The sequence below is a fragment of the Phyllobates terribilis genome, unplaced genomic scaffold, assembly GCF_046119375.1.
Source record: "Phyllobates terribilis strain yellow unplaced genomic scaffold, ASM4611937v1 Scaffold_11__3_contigs__length_659146591, whole genome shotgun sequence".
Classification (NCBI taxonomy): domain Eukaryota; kingdom Metazoa; phylum Chordata; class Amphibia; order Anura; family Dendrobatidae; genus Phyllobates; species Phyllobates terribilis.
Genome location: NW_027362771.1, coordinates 86,185,067 through 86,206,196, shown reverse-complemented (window position 1 = coordinate 86,206,196; position 21,130 = coordinate 86,185,067).

The window sequence follows — 21,130 nt, the reverse complement described above, 5'->3', positions numbered from 1 at the left end:
TTATATATTTATTTACTCAAAAGAGCGATGCTAGGTACAATATATACAAGCGGTTACAAAATATATATATACAGTAGTCAGACAAAAACAGTAAGGAAGCAGTAATATGATACAGTAAAATTAAAAGGAATAAAAGTGAATATGCCACACTTTCATCAAAGGTCTCTGGACACGGCAGGAAGGGTGCTGTCATGGGTCCAGGGTGGTTCCTTGTGTCTTTTGCCCATCTGTAGCGACAGGTGACCCTCAACAGAAGACCCCTCCTCTCTCACAGAGGGACACATTTATGCGTAACTTGGGCAGAGCAGAAAATAGGCGATTTACATGTAATCTCCTCTTCCCTTCTATCAGACATTTCATAATCCATTTCCCAGCAATATTTTCATTGTAAGGAACGCATGGTAATTGATCTAACACAGGAGCTTCCCCTGACTTCAGAGGTAATTCAATTAGCTATTCCTCATTGCCATGATTCAATTAGCTCCCCCATACTCTTGTCAGGAATAGGCACTACAAAGGGATATATCCTAGCTGACCTGTATTCAATTCTCTCCTGGCTTGTCACCCTGGAATCGAACAGAGGCTCCCAGGGGTTGATGTATTGAAGGGAAACAAATGCTGATGTAAATACTTTGTCCTCTCGGAGGTGAGACTGCAGGCCCAGATACCCATCGTGTTAATGCTGATTACCTGGAAGCAGCAGGAAGAAGGGGGGAACACATGGCCATCCAACCCCCTGCTGGCCATCCTGTATGCCAACCTCCAATACAGTGTCCTATAGCACAAGCAGAACATCTCACCTTGTACATAGTACACATCATATTGCAGGCTGCTATCATTATGGTCTATGTAATAACTATCCCATCAATGACGCAAAATATGATGTTGTCCCTCACACCTAGCACTATACCTCTCTCACGGCATATTCCTTACATTGGTCAGCTGCTATGACAATCAGTATTACTCGTTATAAACATTGGCCGTGTCCCTGTGAACGCCATCCTGGGCAATAGCATCCTTTTGATAAATGCCTTTTGGAGCCGGCATAGTAACGTAATGGTAATTAAGTCATATCCTGACTGTGGGGAATACACCATTTCCCCAGGGGTCCTTTGAAGTCAGACAGACTAGCATTCCTGCTGAGACCTTCATAGCTGGGAATATGAATTTCCAGTCCCTGGCCTCACCACAAGTACAAAGACCTTTCTACTGATCTTTGTACTCTGAGGCCTGAGACGGGGACAAGGGGGCATCTATTATGTCTGGAGGAAAGGTTTAATCATAATCACAGACACAGATTCTTTACTGTAAGAGCAGTGAGACTATGGAACTCTCTGCCATATGATGTTGTAATGAGTGATTCACTACTAAAATTTAAGAAGGGCATGGATGTCTTTCTTGAAAAGTATAATATTACAGGTTATATATACTAGATTACTTGATAGGACGTTTATCCAGGGAACTAGTCTGATTGCCGTATGTGGAGCCAGGAAGGAATTTTTTTCCCAATATGGAGCTTAGTGTTTGCCACATGTTTTTTTTTGCCTTCCTCTGGATCAACATGTTAGGCTATGAGTTGAACTAGATGGACTTAGTCTTCCTTCAACCTTAAAAACTATGTTACTATGTTACCTGGGGTTTCCTTCAGGTTCTGTTCCGGAGGAGGAGGGGGTGATTGATTCACAGACATGCTCAAGCATCCAATCCCGGCCTGTGTCTGAGTGCGGCAGCTGCTGTAGAGATTGGGTGCTTCAGCGCTTGAGGACCTGTATGACGCGTGATCACGTGGTTAGAGTACTACGCGTTTCGGAAAGATCTCGGTTTCTTTCATCAGGGATGGTCCTCTCTTGGTTTGTGGGCTTATTATCTGCACCTTGATGGATTCAGCACAGGTGTTGCTTATCAGTCAATCAGTTCAGTTGAATGCAAACAGCTCTATTTCACTATTTAGGCCTTTGGGCTTTAGTGTGTCCAATTGAAACATCCAGTGGCTTTCAGCTCTGGACTAGTGTTGAGCGAGCACTAAAATGCTCGGGTGCTCGAAGCTCGGGCCGAGCTCGCCGTGATACTCGGGTGCTCGACCCAAGCAACGAGCCCAATGTTAGTCTATGGGAGACTCGAGCATTTTTGCGGTGGCACCCCCGGCAGTCTTTTAAAAGCCTAACAAGTGCCCAAAACGTTAGTGACAGTGCTCAAATGACATGGGGACAGCATGGGGATTGCCCCAGGAAGCATTTCTGACCCCCAGGTCACTGCTGTCAACAACGTGGTCAGAGGTATTAAGCCACTTTTACAGGCTCACAATAAAATGTTCAAAAACGAAAGTGAAACTTTTTTCCTGTGAAATATGTTAAGGAACATCCTTTCCAGGGTAAAGACTTGTGTTTAAGTTAAAATAAATGACCAAGGACAAAAATACTCCTCCACACCTTCAGCTATGTTCACAAGTAGCATTTTTTATGCATTTTTGCACTTTTGTATTGCTTTCAACTATGACAAATGCATTCACCGTGAAATGTCTTTTTAACATTTTACAACCTTATCTGGCCATGTGCTGTGTGACACATGCATAAAGTGCTGAAAAGACAAGGGAACAGCATGGGGAAGACCCCTGGAAGCATCTCTGACTCCCAGGTCACTGTCTAAAAGTGTGCCCATCATAAGTGATCCTTGCCGCATCAGAAGATGCAGACTTGCAACTATCCCCATGCAAGTTCAAGTCCCAGGGCTGTGTTCAATTGTACCTCCCCCATTCCTTGCAATACAAGCTCAAGTATGCAGCCTGCCACCCACCCACCCCCAGGCTGCAATACCATACTGCTTGCTTGCTTGAACTTGAAATTGGGCCTTTAAGGCATGTGGAGGCGGAATCTGGCCACCACGTCATGGCTGTGTTGGTGGCCTGGAATCCATACTCAGTCCCCAGCCGCCCGGCGGCCGGGTGTCCATACTCGGTCCCCAGCCGCCATGCGGCCGGGTGTCCACACATGGTCCCCAGCCGCCTGGGGGCAGCCGGGTGTCCATAAACGGTCCCCAGCCGCCCCTATTTCTCCTTAGAACATCCCCCCACACACTGTTCTTAGCCCGGCCTGCTTTAGGCAGCATTGGACGAGCCCACCAGAGAACCAGACTCCTCCGGTGGGCCCTGACTTCTCCATCGGTGGAGTTGAGAGTGCCAAGGTGAGGAGCATGATGATGATGACAGAAGTTAGCATCTGCTATGTTTTCTTTTAATGCAAGTGTAAGTGTGCAGCCTGCCACCCACCCACCCCCAGACTGCAATTCCATACTGCTAGCTTGCACTTGAAATGGGGCCTTTTAGTTTGGAGGAGGCCGAAGCTGGCCACTACCTCATGGCTGCTTCGGCAGCGAGGTATCCATACTCAGTCCCCAGCCGCCCATATTTGTCCTGGTGTGCCTTATACATAAGATTAAGCGCGTATACCAAAACATTACCTGTGCCCTCCCCAGTGCATTTAGTGGGAAGGAGAGCCTATTCCGCAGTAGTGTGTGCATTCCAAACCCCTGTTCATGGTACATGCGAAGATGCCTCCCACCTTGCACCTGTCGTTGCAGACTTGCAACTATCCCCATTCAAGTCCTTGTCCCAGGGCAGTGTTCAATTGTACCTCTCCCATGCCTTGCAATGCAAGCTCAAGTATGCAGCCTGCTACCCACCCACCCCCAGGCTGCAATACCATACTGCTTGCTTGCTTGCACTTGAAATTGGGCCTTTTAGGCATGTGGAGGCGGAATCTGGCCACCACGCCATGGCTGTGTCGGCGGCCTGGTATCCATACTCAGTCCCCAGCCGCCTGGTGGCCGGGTGTCCCCGCTTGCTCCCCAGCCTCCAGGGGGTGGCCGGGTGTCCATAATCGGTTCCCAGCCACCCCTATTTGTCCCGGTAACCTTTCCCACACTTTTCTTAGCCTGGCCAGCTTTAGGGCAGCATTGGCCGAGCCCACCGGACTATCAGACTCCTCCGGTGGGCCCTGGCTTCTCCATCAGGGGAGTTGAGAGTGCCAAGGTTGGGAGCATGATGAGGATGATAGAAGTTAGCATCTGCTTTGTTTTGTTGTAATGCAAGCGCATTTATGTAGTAGCGGCTAGGCCTGAGGTGGTCAGCGTTTTGGCGCATATCCTACCTCCTCCGAGGATTGCTGGATGTTTTCCTGCTACTATCCAAGTTCTATGACTCCCGTTAAAACAAAGCTTCAGGTGATAAATGATGGATGAGGTAGGGCAAAGGAGAAAGAGCAGGAGGAACAGGGACCATTCACATCAATATCAGGCCAGTCAACCAGATATGTCTTGTAGGATATGTTTCTGTAACAAAAGGAGCGGTTCAGCTACACAGTTATAGGGCATACAGTGAGTGCAATGCCTACCAAAAATTTTGAGCCACTCCAATGCCCCCTGGAAATGACATGGAGGTCAGAGGGCGTTAACTAAACCTTTTTTTCCATTTATAGCAACTGGGTCTCCCGTGCACTGTTGGCCTAAGCAGTGAATGGAAGGCTTTCCAAAAATTATGAGGAACTTCAATGCCCCTTACAAGAGCAATGTGTGGCACCCCAGGGGTCTGGTCACCACAGTAATAGAGTTATTACGTCGGAGAGCAAGTGGGAGGTTTCCTGGTCAGGATCCCTTAAACATGCAACATCCTCCTGCCCCAATCCTGGGAGGGGTGAATTCTGCCCTTATAAACTGGATCTGGGGCGGGGTTGAGTGAGTCAGAGAACAGTCAGAGTCAGAGTGAGAGCAAGGGAAAGTAACAGCAAGGAGCTCTGTAGGAGCTAGGAGCTAAAGACCAGGGGCTGGAAGCTGAGCAGAGCTCGCCCTGGCAGAAGACAATAGGAACCGGACACCGGAGTCCGAAGCTGTGAGGACTTATATATCCAGCAGCAGAAACCAGCCGGCAGGGGATTTCAGGTCCTCTGGCCATAGAAGCCCGGAGGCTCAGTCACAAGCAAGGGACCAGCACCGCCGTCGTGGAGCGGAGGCTAACAGAAGGCCCCAAGTCACAAGCCATACGGGTGAGCACCACACGGTATACTCAGGGACGTGGGCTACTTCTACCCGCTTACAGTAAGGTAGCCAGTAGAGATGAGCGGTGTTCGACTAGAACTGTTCGCCAATCTCAAATTCGAGCTGTTTTGGGCGGTGTTCGAGTTGTTCGACGAACCCGAACGATTTGCAAAAAATTCGGCTGTTCGAGGTTATGTTCGATAACTGTTCGTGCACCAAAAGCGTGTCGTGCATGTCTGGCGCTATTTAGAGCACCAATCATGCAGGGATTGTCTGCCACTCACTGTAATGCCACAGCCATGGTGGTTAAGGCATTACAGTGATTGCCCAAATCGATGGGAACAGTGCTCACAGTGAAACATGAAAAGCCGGCAATTCAGCAGCGGCATACACCGGTACCCAACAAATTAGAACCGAAAGAATAGAGCTTCACACATAGATTAGATAGATATAAACATGTCAGCCACATATATACGAAGTACAGTGAAAGTGCTGCTTACTGTACTTGTCATTTAGTGTAAAGGATTTATAAAAAAAAATAATAGTGTTTTCATGCACCGTCTCTTTAAAAAAGCCGGCCGGCAATTCAGCATCTGTACCCGACAATTTAGAATAGAAGGAATAGAGAATCACACATAGATTAGATAGATAGAAACATGTCAGTCACATATATATGAAGTACAGTGACAGTGTTGCTTACTGTACTTGTCATTTAGTGTAAAGGATTTATTAAAAAAAATAATAGTGTTTTCATGCACCGTCTCTTTAAGAAGCCGGCCGGCATTTCAGCATCTGTACCCGACAATTTATAACAGACAGAATAGAGCTTCACACATAGATTAGATAGATAGAAACATGTCAGTCACATATATATGAAGTACAGTGATAGTGTTGGTTACTGTACTTGTCATTTAGTATTAAAATAAAGGATTTATTATTAAAAAAATTGGCGTGGGGTTCCCCTTAATTTTAGGCTCTAGCGGAGGTTAAACAGACAGCTGGGGCAGATGTTTGAAGCCTGGGAAGGGGGTAATACCCACGGAGCTTTCCAGGCTACTAATATCAGCCCCCAGCTGAATACATAGCCTTTACTAGCTATTAAAATGGGGGACCCCCCCAAAAAAATGACGTGGGGTCCCCCCTAATTTAATAGCTAGCAAAGGCTAGGCAGACAGCTGGGGGCTGATATTAATAGCCCAGGAAGGGAGCCATGAATATTGGCCCCCTCCCAGGCTAGAAACACCAGCCGTCAGCCGCCCCAGAAATGGCGCATTCATAGGATGCGCCAATTCTGGCACTTAGCCTCGCTCTTCCACGCTGCCCTGTAGCGGTGGCAGGGGGTAATAGAGCTGGGGTTGATGTCAGCTTATAATGCCAGCTGACATCAAGCCCAGGTTAGTAATGGAGAGGCGTCTATAAGACACCCCCATTACTAACCCCATAGTCAAAGTTAAAAAAAACACAAACACCCAGAATAAAGTCCTTTAATTGAAATAAGCACACAATTCTTTATTGTTCTAAATTAAACCATACTTACCGTCACGCCCATTCCAGCTGAAGCCAACGATCTCCTGTAATAAAAATAAAATAATAAACCAACCTCATCCTTACCTTTCCATGGTTCCCACGACAGCTTCAGCTCTGCTACATCGAGATGACAGGCTGGACCGCAGCAGAATGCCGCCATCCAGCCTGTCATCCCGCAGACACTGAGAAGAGCAGGCTTGCTTGCGCTCCACATTGTCTCTCTGTGACGACATAAAGATGAGCCGAGGTCATGTCCAATGAACTCGGCTCACCTCATGCACGTCACTTACAGCGTTGGAGAATTCTCACGCTGAAGCGCTGAGTGCAGGAGAATTTTCCCACGCTGTCAGTGAGGTGCATGAGGTGAGCTGAGTTCATTGGACATGAGCTCACCTCATGCACGTCACTGACAGCGTGGGAGAATTCTCCTGCACTCAGCACTTCAGCGTGAGAATTTTCCCACGCTGTCAGTGACGTGCATGAGGTGAGCTGAGATCATTGGACATGACCTCGGCTCATCTGGATGCCGTCACAGCGAGACACTGAGGAGCGCAAGCATGCCTGCTCTTCTCAGTGTCTGCGGCATGACAGGCTGGATGGCAGCGTTCTGCTGCGGTCCAGCCTGTCATCTCGATGTAGCAGAGCTGAAGCTGTTGTGGGAACCATGGAAAGGTAAGGATGAGGTTGGTTTATTATTTTTCTTTTATTGCAGGAGATCGTTGGCTTCAGCTGGAATGGGCGTGATGGTAAGTATAGTTTAATTTAGAACAATAAAGAATTGTGTGTTTATTTCAATTAAAGGACTTTATTCTGGGTGTTGTGTTTTTTTTAAATACTTTACTAGAAATTCATGGTGGTCATGTCTAATACTGGCGTGACCCCATGAATTTTGGGCTTGGGGCCAGCTGATAATACCAAGCTGGCCCTAACCCCTTTATTACCCAGTGAGCCACCGCACCAGGGCCCTGGATGAGTTGGGTACAGCGCCAGAAGATGGCGCTTCTATGAACGCGCCATTTTCCGGGGTGGCTGCGGACTGCAATTTGCAGCGGGGGGGGCCCAGAAAGCTTGGGCCTCCCTGCGCTGCAGATTCCAGCCCCCAGCTGCCTAGTTGTACCTGGCTGGACACAAATATAGTGCGAAGCCCCACGTATTTTTTTTTTAATTATTTCATGAAATTCATGAAATAATTAAGAAAAAAAGGCCTTCCCTATATTGTTGTGTCCGGCCAGGTACAAATAGTCAGCTGGTGGTTGGGGGCAGCCCGTTCCTGCCTGCTGTACCTGGCTGGACACAAATATAGTGCGAAGCGCCACTTCAATTTTTTTTAATTATTTCATGAAATTCATGAAATAATTAAGAAAAAAAGGCCTTCCCTATATTGTTGTGTCCGGCCAGGTACAAATAGGCAGCTGGTGGTTGGGGGCAGCCCATTCCTGCCTGCTGTACCTGGCTGGACACAAATATAGTGCGAAGCCCAACTTCAATTTTTTAAAATTATTTCAGGAAATTCATGAAATAATTTAAAGAAAATTGACGTGGGGCTTCGCCCTGTTTTTGTGTCCAGCCAGGTACAACTAGGCAGCTGGGGGCTGGAATCCGCAGCGCAGGGAGGCCCAAGCTTTCTGGGCCACCCCCGCTGCAAATTGCAGTCCGCAGTCACCCCGGAAAATGGCGCGTTCATAGAAGCGCCATCTTCTGGCGCTGTACCCAACTCATCCAGGGCCCTGGTGCGGTGGCTCACTGGGTAATAAAGGGGTTAGGGCCAGCTTGGCATTATCAGCTGGCCCTAAGCCCAAAATTCATGGGGTCACGCCAATATTAGACATGACCACCACGAATTTCTAGTAAAGTATTTAAAAAAAACACAACACCCAGAAAAAAGTCCTTTAATTGAAATAAACACACAATTCTTTATTGTTCTAAATTAAACCATACTTACCGTCACGCCCATTCCAGCTGAAGCCAACGATCTCCTGAAATAAAAGAAAAATAATAAAGCAACATCATCCTTACCTTTCCATGGTTCCCATGACAGCTTCAGCTCTGCTACATCGAGATGACAGGCTGGACCGCAGCAGAACGCTGCCATCCAGCCTGTCATCCCGCAGACACTGAGAAGCGCAGGCTTGCTTGCGCTCCACAGTGTCTCTCTGTGAGGGCATCCAGATGAGCCGAGTTAATGTCCAATGAACTCGGCTCACCTCATGCACGTCACTGACAGCGTGGGAAAATTCTCCTGCACTCAGCGCTTCAGCGTGGGAGAATTCTCACGCTGAAGCGCTGAGTGCAGGAGAATTCTCCCACGCTGTCAGTGACGTGCAGGAGGTGAGCTGAGTTCATTGGACATGAGCTCACCTTATGCACGTCACTGACAGCGTGGGAGAATTCTCCTGCACTCAGCGCTTCAGCGTGAGAATTTTCCGACGCTGTCAGTGACGTGCATGAGGTGCGCCGAGTTCATTGGACATGAACTCGTCTCATCTTTATGCCGTCACAGCCAGACACTGCAGAGCGCAAGCATGCCTGCGCTTCTCAGTGTCTGCGGGATGACAGGCTGGATGGCAGCGTTCTGCTGCGGTCCAGCCTGTCATCTCGATGTAGCAGAGCTGAAGCTGTCGTGGGAACCATGGAAAGGTAAGGATGATGTTGCTTTATTATTTTTCTTTTATTGCAGGAGATCGTTGGCTTCAGCTGGAATGGGCGTGACGGTAAGTATGGTTTAATTTAGAACAATAAAGGATTGTGTCTTTATTTCAATTAAAGGACTTTATTCTGGGTGTTTGTGTTTTTTTTTTAGCTTTCACTATGGGGTTAGTAATGGGGGTGTCTTATAGACGCCTCTCCATTACTAACCTGGGCTTGATGTCAGCTGGCATTATAAGCTGACATCAACCCCAGCTCTATTACCCCCTGCCACCGCTACAGGGCAGCGTGGAAGAGCGAGGCTAAGTGCCAGAATTGGCGCATCCTATGAATGCGCCATTTCTGGGGCGGCTGACGGCTGGTGTTTCTAGCCTGGGAGGGGGCCAATATTCATGGCTCCCTTCCTGGGCTATTAATATCAGCCCCCAGCTGTCTGCCTAGCCTTTGCTAGCTATTAAATTAGGGGGGACCCCACGTCATTTTTTTGGGGGGTCCCCCATTTTAATAGCTAGTAAAGGCTAGGCATTCAGCTGGGGGCTCATATTAGTAGCCTGGGAAGCTCCGTGGGTATTACCCCCTTCCCAGGCTTCAAACATCTGCCCCAGCTGTCTGCTTAACCTCCGCTAGAGACTAAAATTAAGGGGAACCCCACGCCAATTTTTTTTAATAATAAATCCTTTATTTTAATACTAAATGACAAGTACAGTAACCAACACTATCACTGTACTTCATATATATGTGACTGACATGTTTCTATCTATCTAATCTATGTGTGAAGCTCTATTCTGTCTGTTATAAATTGTCGGGTACCGCTGCTGAATTGCCGGCCGGCTTTTTTAAAGAGACGGTGCATGAAAACACTATTATATTTTTTAATAAATCCTTTACACTAAATGACAAGTACAGTAAGCAACACTGTCACTGTACTTCATATATATGTGACTGACATGTTTCTATCTATCTAATCTATGTGTGAAGCTCTATTCCTTCTTGTCTAAATTGTCGGGTACCGGTGTATGCCGCTGCTGAATTGCCGGCCGGCTTTTTTAAAGAAAGCATCTTCTGAGCAGTTTGTCAGCTTTTGGACACCTTTGAAGGTGTTTTCTATGTGTTTCTATGTGTTTTTGTTTGCCTGCCATTGGTTTTAACGGTGTTCGACGGTGTTCTAAGGTGTTCGACGAACAGTTCGACGAACAGTTCCTCGAACATCCCGGTGTTCGACGAACCGAACCGAACCCGAACACTACGGGGGTGGCTCAACACTAGTAGCCAGGAAGAGTGCAGACACACGGGGAGGCCTACAAATCCACCTGGCCAGGGGAACTCCTGCTTGCTCACAGACTGACCAGGCCTCTTATGCTAGCCAGTACTCCTGGGAGGGTCTACCTTATAATCATCAGTAAAGACCCTGAACTGCACTGCAAAAACTCTGAGTCGTTCCTGCTGCGCTCGTGCACCATCACCCCCATCATCCACACTCACTGCCCTGAGGCTATACTCCTCCCGAGGGGAGTTATCCCATTCTATACTGCGCACACAACACCAGCCTCAGCGGTCTGCCTCGCAGCGGTGGTACTCCCTGACCGCAATCCACGGGTGGCGCAGTCGGACAATTAACCTCAAAACCTAAGAAAGACTGCCACTGGTTTGACCAGCCTGAGCCACGGGACCGGGTCACCGCCACGGAGACTACAGACCCCAGAGACCCGGCACCGGGTATCCCACACACGTGTACACACGGCCCAGGGGGCGTGTCACATGCAGTGCAGCATATTACAAACATAAGTCCCATTATTTGGGAGTGGGTGTCCCATAGTATTTGCTTATGCTTTCCCAGCAAAAGCTGCCAAAAATTAGGACGGATCAACTTGCAATGCCCCTTACAAGAGCCATGCAGTACTGCATATTACAAACATAAGTCCCATTATTTGAGAGTGGGTGTCCCGTAGTATTTGCTTATGCTTTCCCAGCAAAAGCTGCCAAACATTAGGACGGAGCAACTTGCAATGCCCCTTACAACAGCCATGCAGTACTGCATATTACAAACATAAGTCCCATTATTGGGGAGTGGGTGTCCCATAGTATTTGCTTATGCTTTCCCAGCAAAAGCTGCCAAAAATTAGGACGGAGCAACTTGCAATGCCCTTACAAGAGCCATGCAGTACAGCATATTACAAACATAAGTCCCATTATTGGGGAGTGGGTGTCCCATAGTATTTGCTTATGCTTTCCAAGCAAAAGCTGCCAAAAATTAGGACGGAGCAACTTGCAATGCCCCTTACAAGAGCCATGCAGTACAGCATATTACAAACATAAGTCCCATTATTGGGGAGTGGGTGTCCCATAGTATTTGCTTATGCTTTCCCAGCAAAAGCTGCCAAAAATTAGGATGGAGCAACTTGCAATGCCCCTTACAAGAGCCATGCAGTACAGCTTATTACAAACATAAGTCCCATTATTTGGGAGTGGGTGTCCCATAGTACTTGCTTATGCTTTCCCAGCAAAAGCTGCCAAAAATTAGGACGGAGCTACTTGCAATGCCCCTTACAAGAGCCATGCAGTACAGCATATTACAAACATAAGTCCCATTATTGGGGAGTGGGTATCCCATAGTTTTTGCTTATGCTTTCCCAGCAAAAGCTGCAAAAATTAGGACGGAGCAACTTGCAATGCCCCTTACAAGAGCCATGCAGTACAGCATATTACAAACATAAGTCCCATTATTGGGGAGTGGGTGTCCCATAGTATTTGCTTATGCTTTCCAAGCAAAAGCTGCCAAAAATTAGGACGGAGCAACTTGCAATGCCCCTTACAAGAGGCATGCAGTACAGCATATTACAAACATAAGTCCCATTATTGGGGAGTGGGTGTCCCATAGTATTTGCTTATGCTTTCCCAGCAAAAGCTGCCAAAAATTAGGACGGAGCAACTTGCAATGCCCTTTACAAGAGCCATGCAGTACAGCATATTACAAACATAAGTCCCATTATTGGGGAGTGGGTGTCCCATAGTTTTTGCTTATGCTTTCCCAGCAAAAGCTGCAAAAATTAGGACGGAGCAACTTGCAATGCCCCTTACAAGAGCCATGCAGTACAGCATATTACAAACATAAGTCCCATTATTGGGGAGTGGGTGTCCCATAGTATTTGCTTATGCTTTCCCAGCAAAAGCTGCCAAAAATTAGGACGGAGCAACTTGCAATGCTGGCACCCTGGTGGTATAGTGGTGGTGGAGGCTGAGGATATGGAGAAGAAGATTAAACAGCCGAAACAAGGAAGCGTATACCCATGTGTGGGTGTGAAGCGGTGCATGTGAATACACCTCCCAAAATAACACAGTGGATTTGACTTTATGTTACTCTGCTGTCATTTGGTGGTGATGAGAAGTCTGGCCCAATCCAGCCCTTGTTCATTTTGATAAGGGTCAGCTTGTCAGCATTGTCAGTTGACAGGCGAGTGCGCTTATCAGTTATAATTCCCCCAGCGGCACTAAAAACACGCTCCGATAACACGCTAGCGGCATGGCAGGCCAGGACCTCCAAGGCATACAGAGCGAGTTCATTCCAAGTGTCCAGCTTGGATACCCAATAATTAAAAGGCACAGAGGAATCACGGAGGACGCTGGTACGATCGGCAAGGTACTCCCTCACCATCTTTTGAAACTTTCCACTCCTTGTGAGAGTACCCCGCGCCTCAGGGCCTGTAAGCTGGGCAGGTGTCAGAAAACTGTCCCAGAACGTTGACAGTGTTCCCCTGCCTCTGCTGGATTGGAGTTGCATCTCTCTCGCCTGTACGCCTTGGTTGGGCAACGAACTGTGACCTCTGCCGCTAGCGTGTTCAGATGGGAATTTTTTTAAGAGTTCTGCAGCAAGGGCCTTCTGGTATTGCCCCATTTTTGTAGACCTCTCCACTTCAGGAATAAGAGAGTGAAAGTTCTCCTTGTAGCGGGGGTCTAAAAGTGTCACCAACCAGTAATGACTGTCACCCAACATTTTGACAACGCGAGGGTCACGGTTAAGGCAGCGTAACATAAAGTCAGCCATGCGTGCCAGACTGGTAATGGGCAAGATTTCCGTGTCCTCACCAAGATGACGACTGACCATGCTCTCCTCCTCCTCCCCCTCTTCCTCCTCCCCCCTGTCCTCAGGCCACCCACGCTGAACCGACGGTATGACACTTGTACAGGTACTACCGTCTACAACGCATGATAGCAGCTCCTGTTCTTCCTCCTCCTCCTCCTTTCCCTCATTGTCCCCCAATGCACGTTGGGATGAGATGAGGCTGGGCTGTGTGTACTCGCCCGCTACGGCTTCTTGATCCATCTCATCATACTCTGGCTGCAATGCCTCCTCTTTAATTCTCTGCAGAGAGCGTTGCAAAAGACAGACAAGTGGGATGCTGACACTAATGATGGCGTCATCGCCACTCACCATCTTGGTGGCCTCCTCAAAGTTTGTCAGGATGGTAGATATGTCAGACATCCAGGTCCACTCCTGAGGTCTTATGTGTGGAGTCTGACCTGAATATCGACGGCCTTGTTGCAGCTGGTACTCCACAACTGCTCTCTTCTGCTCACAAATCCTTTGCAACATGTGGAGGGTAGAGTTCCAACGTGTGGGGACATCACACATCAGTCGGTGTGCCGGAATCTGCAAACGCTGCTGCAACACAGCAAGGGCGGCGGAAGCTGTAGCCGACTTGCGAAAATGAGCTGACAGGCGGCGTACTTTCACGAGCAGATCTGGCAACTCGGGGTACGATTTAAGAAACCGCTGAACCATGAGGTTAAGCACATGAGCCAGGCATGGTACGTGTGTGATCTCACCTCGCCTCAGAGCCGCCACCAGGTTATGGCCATTGTCACACACGACCATGCCTGGATGTAGGTTCAGCGGTCTCAGCCACAGATCTGCCTGCTCTTTCACAGCTGTCCACAACTCACAAACAGTGTGAGCTTTATCACCTAAGCTTATGAGTTTCAGCACAGCCTGTTGCCGCTTGGCGGAGGCAGTACTGCAATGCTTCCAGCTTGTAACTGATGTGGTGATATCTGAGATGGAGGCTGAACATGAGGAGGAGGAGGAGGAGGATGCGCAGGAGCTGTACACTGTGGGGGCAACTCTGACTGACATAGGGCCCGCAATCCTCGGTGTGGGGAGGATGTGTTCCGTCCCAAGGTCCGACTGGGTCCCGGCTTCCACTATGTTTACCCAGTGTGCCGTCAGAGAGATGTACCGTCCCTGGCCACAAGCACTTGTCCACGTGTCGGTTTTCAGGTGGACTCTCCCAGTAACTGCGTTGTTGAGGGCACGGCAGATGCTTTGGGACACATGCTTGTGTAGTGCGGGGATGGCACACCTGGCAAAATAGTGTCGGCTGGGGACCGAGTACCGAGGGACGGCCACCGCCATAAGATTGCAGAAGGATTCCGTCTCCACCAGCCTAAAAGGCAGCATTTCCAATGCAAGCAGAAATGTGCGAATTTAGGACTGTGGCCTGTGGGGCGTTAGCTGCAAATTTCCGCTTTCGTTCAAAGGTCTGGGATATGGACAATTGAACGCTGCGGTGGGACGTGGACGTGGATGTTGATGCTGTTTCTTGAGAAACTGCCATAACAAGTGAAAACTGAGAGGAGGGGGCATCTTTACATGCAGTATGGACAGGGGATTGCCTTGCACACACAACAGGGGGTTCTATTGCACGCACAACAGTGGAAGAAGCAGTGGTGACACCCGCTAACACTGGTCGTGGACCCTGGGTTTCGCCCCACAAAGTCGGGTGCTTTGCTGCCATGTGCCTGATCATGCTGGTGGTGGTCAGGCTGGTAGTTTTGTCACCCCTGCTGCTGCTGGCATGGCAGGTGGAACATATGGCCTTTTTGGTGTTATCAGCAGAGTCTTTAAAAAAATTCCAGACTCTGGAAGACCTACCGCTTGTACTGGCAACGTCCCTCGTGTTGGTGTTACGGGGAACGGTTGCCTGCCTTCTGTCTGCGGCCACCACACTGCTTCTTCCTGCCTGTTGTGGTACTCTGCCTCCCTCCCCCTGTGTGCTGCTGGCCTCACTCTGCATGTCCTCCTTCCGCGTTGGGTCAGTTACTAGATCATCCACCACCTCCTCCTCTTCCACTTGTGCACCACGATCCTCCTCCTCACTTCCTGGCAATTGTGTCTCGTCATCGTCCACCTCTTGTGACAGATTGCCAACGTCGACTTCCTGTGGCCGTGGCTGTTCAAATATTTGGGCATCGCAACATGGGATCTCCTCTTCCACCACTTCAAGCGTATCAGGCGAGGGGCCCAAATATGGAAATGGACCAGTGAACAGCTCTTCAGAGTGTCCAAGTGTGGGATCACTTGCTGTCTGACGACACTCGGCATGGTGGGAGGAAGGAGCATCAGGGTGAGGAGGAGTATGCGGTCAAGACTCATGGCTACTAAGAGTTGACCGTGTGGAAGACAGACCGGAGGTGGTGGTGCCCAGGTAACTGGAAGTATTATCTGCTATCCAATTAATAACCTGTCCACACTGATCAGTTCAAAATACTGGTGTTGTTCTGTGCTTCCCTAGTAATTCGGTCAAGAAGTGGGAGCGAGAAGATGTGGCTGTTGGTTGTGACACATTTTCACCGTGGCCAAGGCCCCGTCCTCTGCACGAACCATTATCAGAACGTCCACTTCCACGTCCCTTGCCACGCGCCTTGCCCATTGTAAATGAAGTAAAATAGCTTACACTTGCACTATCAATGGAAAAAGAGTAATAAAGAGTAGATTAGAACCGTAGAAGAGGAAAACCAAAGTTATTGTTTACTGGGGTATACCACACTTTTTTAAATAGAGATATTTGCGACTGAACAGTGAGCGACACACTCAAACTGCTTTTTTTTTAGATACCAAGGCCCAAAACTGGATAGTACAGCGATTTGACCGGTGGAGCTGCGAAAACACACTGGGATGTCGGGCCTACGCAAGACTATTTTCAACAGATATATTTTTGTGTCACAACAGTCAGGAGACACTACTGTTTTTCTTTACGGAAAAAACTACCAAAACCTGAATAATAGAGATTTTTTACCGTGGGATGGCAAAACCACAGTTATTGTTTACTGGGGTATACCACACTTTTTTAAATAGAGATATTTGCGGCTGAACAGTGAGCGACACACTCAAACTGCTTTTTTTTTAGATACCAAAGGCCCAAAACTGGATAGTACAGCGATTTGACCCGTGGAACTGCGAAAACACACTGGGATGTCGGGCCTGCACAAGACTATTTTCAACAGATATATTTTTGTGTCACAACAGTCAGGAGACACTACAGTATTTCTTTACGGAAAAAACGACCAAAAGGTGAATAATAGAGATTTTTTACCGTGGGATGGCAAAACCACAGTTATTGTTTACTGGGGTATACCACACTTTTTTAAATAGAGATATTTGCGGCTGAACAGTGAGCGACACACTCAAACTGCTTTTTTTTTAGATACCAAAGGCCCAAAACTGGATAGTACAGCGATTTGACCCGTGGAACTGCGAAAACACACTGGGATGTCGGGCCTACACAAGACTATTTTAAACAGATATATTTTTGTGTCACAACAGTCAGGAGACACTACTGTTTTTCTTTACGGAAAAAACTACCAAAACCTGAATAATAGAGATTTTTTACCGTGGGATGGCAAAACCACAGTTATTGTTTACTGGGGTATACCACACTTTTTTAAATAGAGATATTTGCGGCTGAACAGTGAGCAACACACTTAAACTGCTTTTTTTTAAGATACCCAAAGGCCCAAAACTGGATAGTACAGCGATTTGACCCGTGGAACTGCGAAACCACACTGGGATGTCGGGCCTACACAAGACTATTTTCAACAGATATATTTTTGTGTCACAACAGTCAGGAGACACTACTGTTTTTCTTTACGGAAAAAAACTACCAAAAGCTGAATAATAGAGATTTTTTACCGTGGGGTGGCAAAACCACAGTTATTGTTTACTGGGGTATACCACACTTTTTTAGCTAGAGATATTTGCGGCTGAACAGTGAGCGACACACTCAAACTGCTTTTTTTTTAGATACAAAAGGCCCAAAACTGGATAGTACAGCGATTTGACCCGTGGAACTGCAAAACCACACTGGGATGTCGGGCCTACACAAGACTATTTTCAACAGATATATTTTTGTGTCACAACAGTCAGGAGACACTACTGTTTTTCTTTACGGAAAAAACTACCAAAACCTGAATAATAGAGATTTTTTACCGTGGGATGGCAAAACCACAGTTATTGTTTACTGGGGTATATCACACTTTTTTAAATAGAGATATTTGCGGCTGAACAGTGAGCGACACACTCAAACTGTTTTTTTTTTTTTAGATACAAATGGCCCAAAATGGATAATACAGAGATTTGAACCTTGGAAGTGCAAAACAACACTTCTGCTTCTCTAGCCTACACCAGACTATTTTCAACAGTTATATTTGTGTCTGAAAAATCAGAGACACGCTTTTTTTTTGTGGGGGGGACACACCAAATGGTTAATAAGACGGGTATTTGTACAGTGTGAAGGAGGAAAAAAAAAGGAGGATTTAGATGAAAAAAAAAGGATTTTTCCTGGCCCCCGACACCTGGTGCTAAGTCCAGCAATTTCAGTAACAGGAGCACACAGGACTGTAATGCAGCGTTTGCTTTTATAACCACTGTGTCTCCTATACAGCCTGCCTGCCTGGTATCTGGGATGGATATTGGTCCTGAAAAGGACTGTTTGTTTGTTCTGGCAGCCTTTACAGACCCTACACTAACTATTTCGCAGTTTATATCTCTCCCTAAATCAGCAGCGCTGTCCCTACACTGTCTAATCCAGAGCGACTGTGTCCAAGATGGCGGCGCCCCGTTTTAAATGCTCGAGGTGACGCTGTGCGGCCAGCCAATCACTGTAATGCCCACAACCAACATGGCTGCAGCATTACAGTGACTGGCTGGCAATCTCTGCATGTTCATTGGCTCTGTAAAGAGCGCCAAACATGCAGGACGCCCAAGTAACCCGGAAATGCTCGGTGCTCGCCGAACATCCCGAGTAGCTTGATGCTCGGGCGAGTACTGAGCAGTGTCGAGCATGTTCGCTCAACACTTCTCTGGACATTTGTTTGTTAAAAATCCCCCTCCCCTCAGCCCCTTTTCTTTTCATAGTCTACCAGGCTTCTTTCCATGCAGAAAGTGCATGGTATGTAAGACATTAGGGAACTGAAAACAAACAACTGTAACCAATGGAACTAATAAATATACCATCAAAGATCACATAATGTGTTGTACTAAAGGCATTATTTATGGGCTACATTGCCCATGCAATAAATTATACATAGGGCGTACCATACGCCAAATGAGTACAAGAATAGGTTAGCATCTTATAAATATTAAAAATAAATTTGAAGGTCACCCATTATCCAAACACTTTGTTGATAAACATGGATGCTCTACAAAAAAACATCAGAGTAATGGGTATTGAAGTGGTAGTGAAAAGTTGGAGAAATGGCAACTTTATCAAACAAATGTCCAGGGCTGAAAGCCACTTGATTTTTCAATTGGACACATTAAGGCCCAAAGGCCTAAACAGTGAAACAGAGCTGTTTGCATTCAACTGAACTGATTGACTGATAACCAACACCTGTACTGAATCCATTAAGGTGCAAATAAAAAGCCCACAAATCAAGAGAGGACCATCCCTGATGAAGGAAACCGAGAGTTTTCCGAAATGCGTAGAAAATTGGTCCTCTGTGGCATCCGTACGGACTCTAACCACGTGATCACGCATCATACGGGTCCTCAAGAGCTACAGCGCTGAGCACCCAACCTCTACAGCAGCCACCGCACTCAGTCACCGGACGGGATGCTTGAGCGTAAATGTGAATCAATCACCCCCTCCTCCGGAATAGAACCTGAAGGAAACCCCAGGTAACGTCGCCGTAAGATTCCAACGGCACTTACATCAATGTGACAGCGCCCACACGCCGGAACCGGTGAGTACTCCCACCCCCCGGTAAACTACTCAGGACAGCACGTCACACGTCCACCGATATTACTACTCGCCAACACTATCAGGGTAGCAAGCAATAGATGCGAAGCTAACTACTCGGATACTACGCAGCACGGAAGGGTGAGTGATCCTCTCTTTCCGTAGTACTAACCTAGAAAGCAGTAAGTATCTCAGTAGCTCTGTTCTTCTTACTAACAGGACTAACAGGACGTCTGCACTGACACTAATTTTCCAGTGCATCTGATTAACAGCACCACCGGCACCAGCTCCAACGTGCCACACAAGAACCACTGAGCTACCGGACTATAACTGCCCTCAAGAGTTTCTCAACCCATACCACTACTAGCGGAAAGCACTAAAACCACCTCTCTAAACAAGGGAGTAAGTCACCACTAAGCCCTTGTCCCATCACTCTGAGACACTGAGCAATCCGCTAGGACACCTACACAGGTGCCCATCCTATCTAGAATCTTACACCTTCCTAATTATCTCCTGCAGGTCTCCACCAGGAACGATTGTACTTACTCACAGCCTCCCAACTTAACCATCTTAGGCATTAACACTAAGAGGTAATTTATCTTTAACTATTGGTTCTATTCTCTCCAACTAGGTTGTAGTAATTCCAACCTTAGCTCAATTTACATGCAATTAAGCATTACCACTCATGTTCTAGATGTTAGTTCTAATCTACTTTCTCTGTTAGTGACCAAATAGGAACCACAGGAACCATTAATCCTCGCCCTAACTAGACCATTCGATTGGCCACCAATAGCAGCAGGTACCATCCACCTTTACCTGTACCTTACCCTTTTTTTGCTAATCTAAATACCACCGTTAAACCTCCCTCCTCCTATCCTCCTTCACAGGAACCTCCATATCTTCCCCACTGCAAAACCATCTTATACGTGACGTACGAAGGACCTCTGTGACCCAACTCACTTCACCACTTTGAATTTTATCAATATCATGTTTTAACCAACCACACAATAATAGTTTTTTAATTCAATTATTTTAAAATAAAATATTACATTCTATACTTCATTTTATCAGTGTAAGCTCTTCCTTAAAAGCACTCTCACCAGCGCAGATATATCACATTGTGAACATTATTAACCCCTCTTTCAGCTGGTGGTAGCGTATATCCGCTGCAGGTCTGAGTGCTATTCCTACCAGCGCCCCCACTAATTTCTTTTTTCTATTATCTATCTATCTATCTATCTATCTATCTATCTATCTATCTATCTATCTATCTATCTATCTATCTATCTATAAATCGATTTATCTATCCATATATCTGTCTATTTATCTATCCATATATCTTTTGTCTATCTAAATATCTATCCATATATAAATCTATCTATTTATCTATCCATATATCTTTTGTCTATCTATCTATCTATCCATATATCTATTATCTATCTAAATATCTATTATAAATCTATCTATCCATATATCTATTAATCTATTTAGGTATCTATCCATATATCTATTATCTATCAATATATCTATATATCCATATATCTAACTATTATCTATCTATCTATAAATCTATTTTTCCATATATCTATCTATCGATCTATTATCTATCAATATATCTATCTATATATCTATCCATCTATCCATCAATTCTGGCACTTAGCCTTGCTCTGTCCACTGCCCTGTAGTGGAGGCAGTGGGGTTATAGGGTTGGGGTTGATGTCAGCTTACAATGCCAACTGAGTTCAACTCATTGCATGTGTGGGAAAATACTCACTACACATGCACAGACCTCATTTGCCAGGAATACACCGAGTCAGGGTATTGCTGGCGAATGAACAGAGGGATCGCATACAATGTGGCCGTTCTGTTCATGGAATCTTCGTGGGACACTCGATATTTGAACTGCTTCGGAAAGG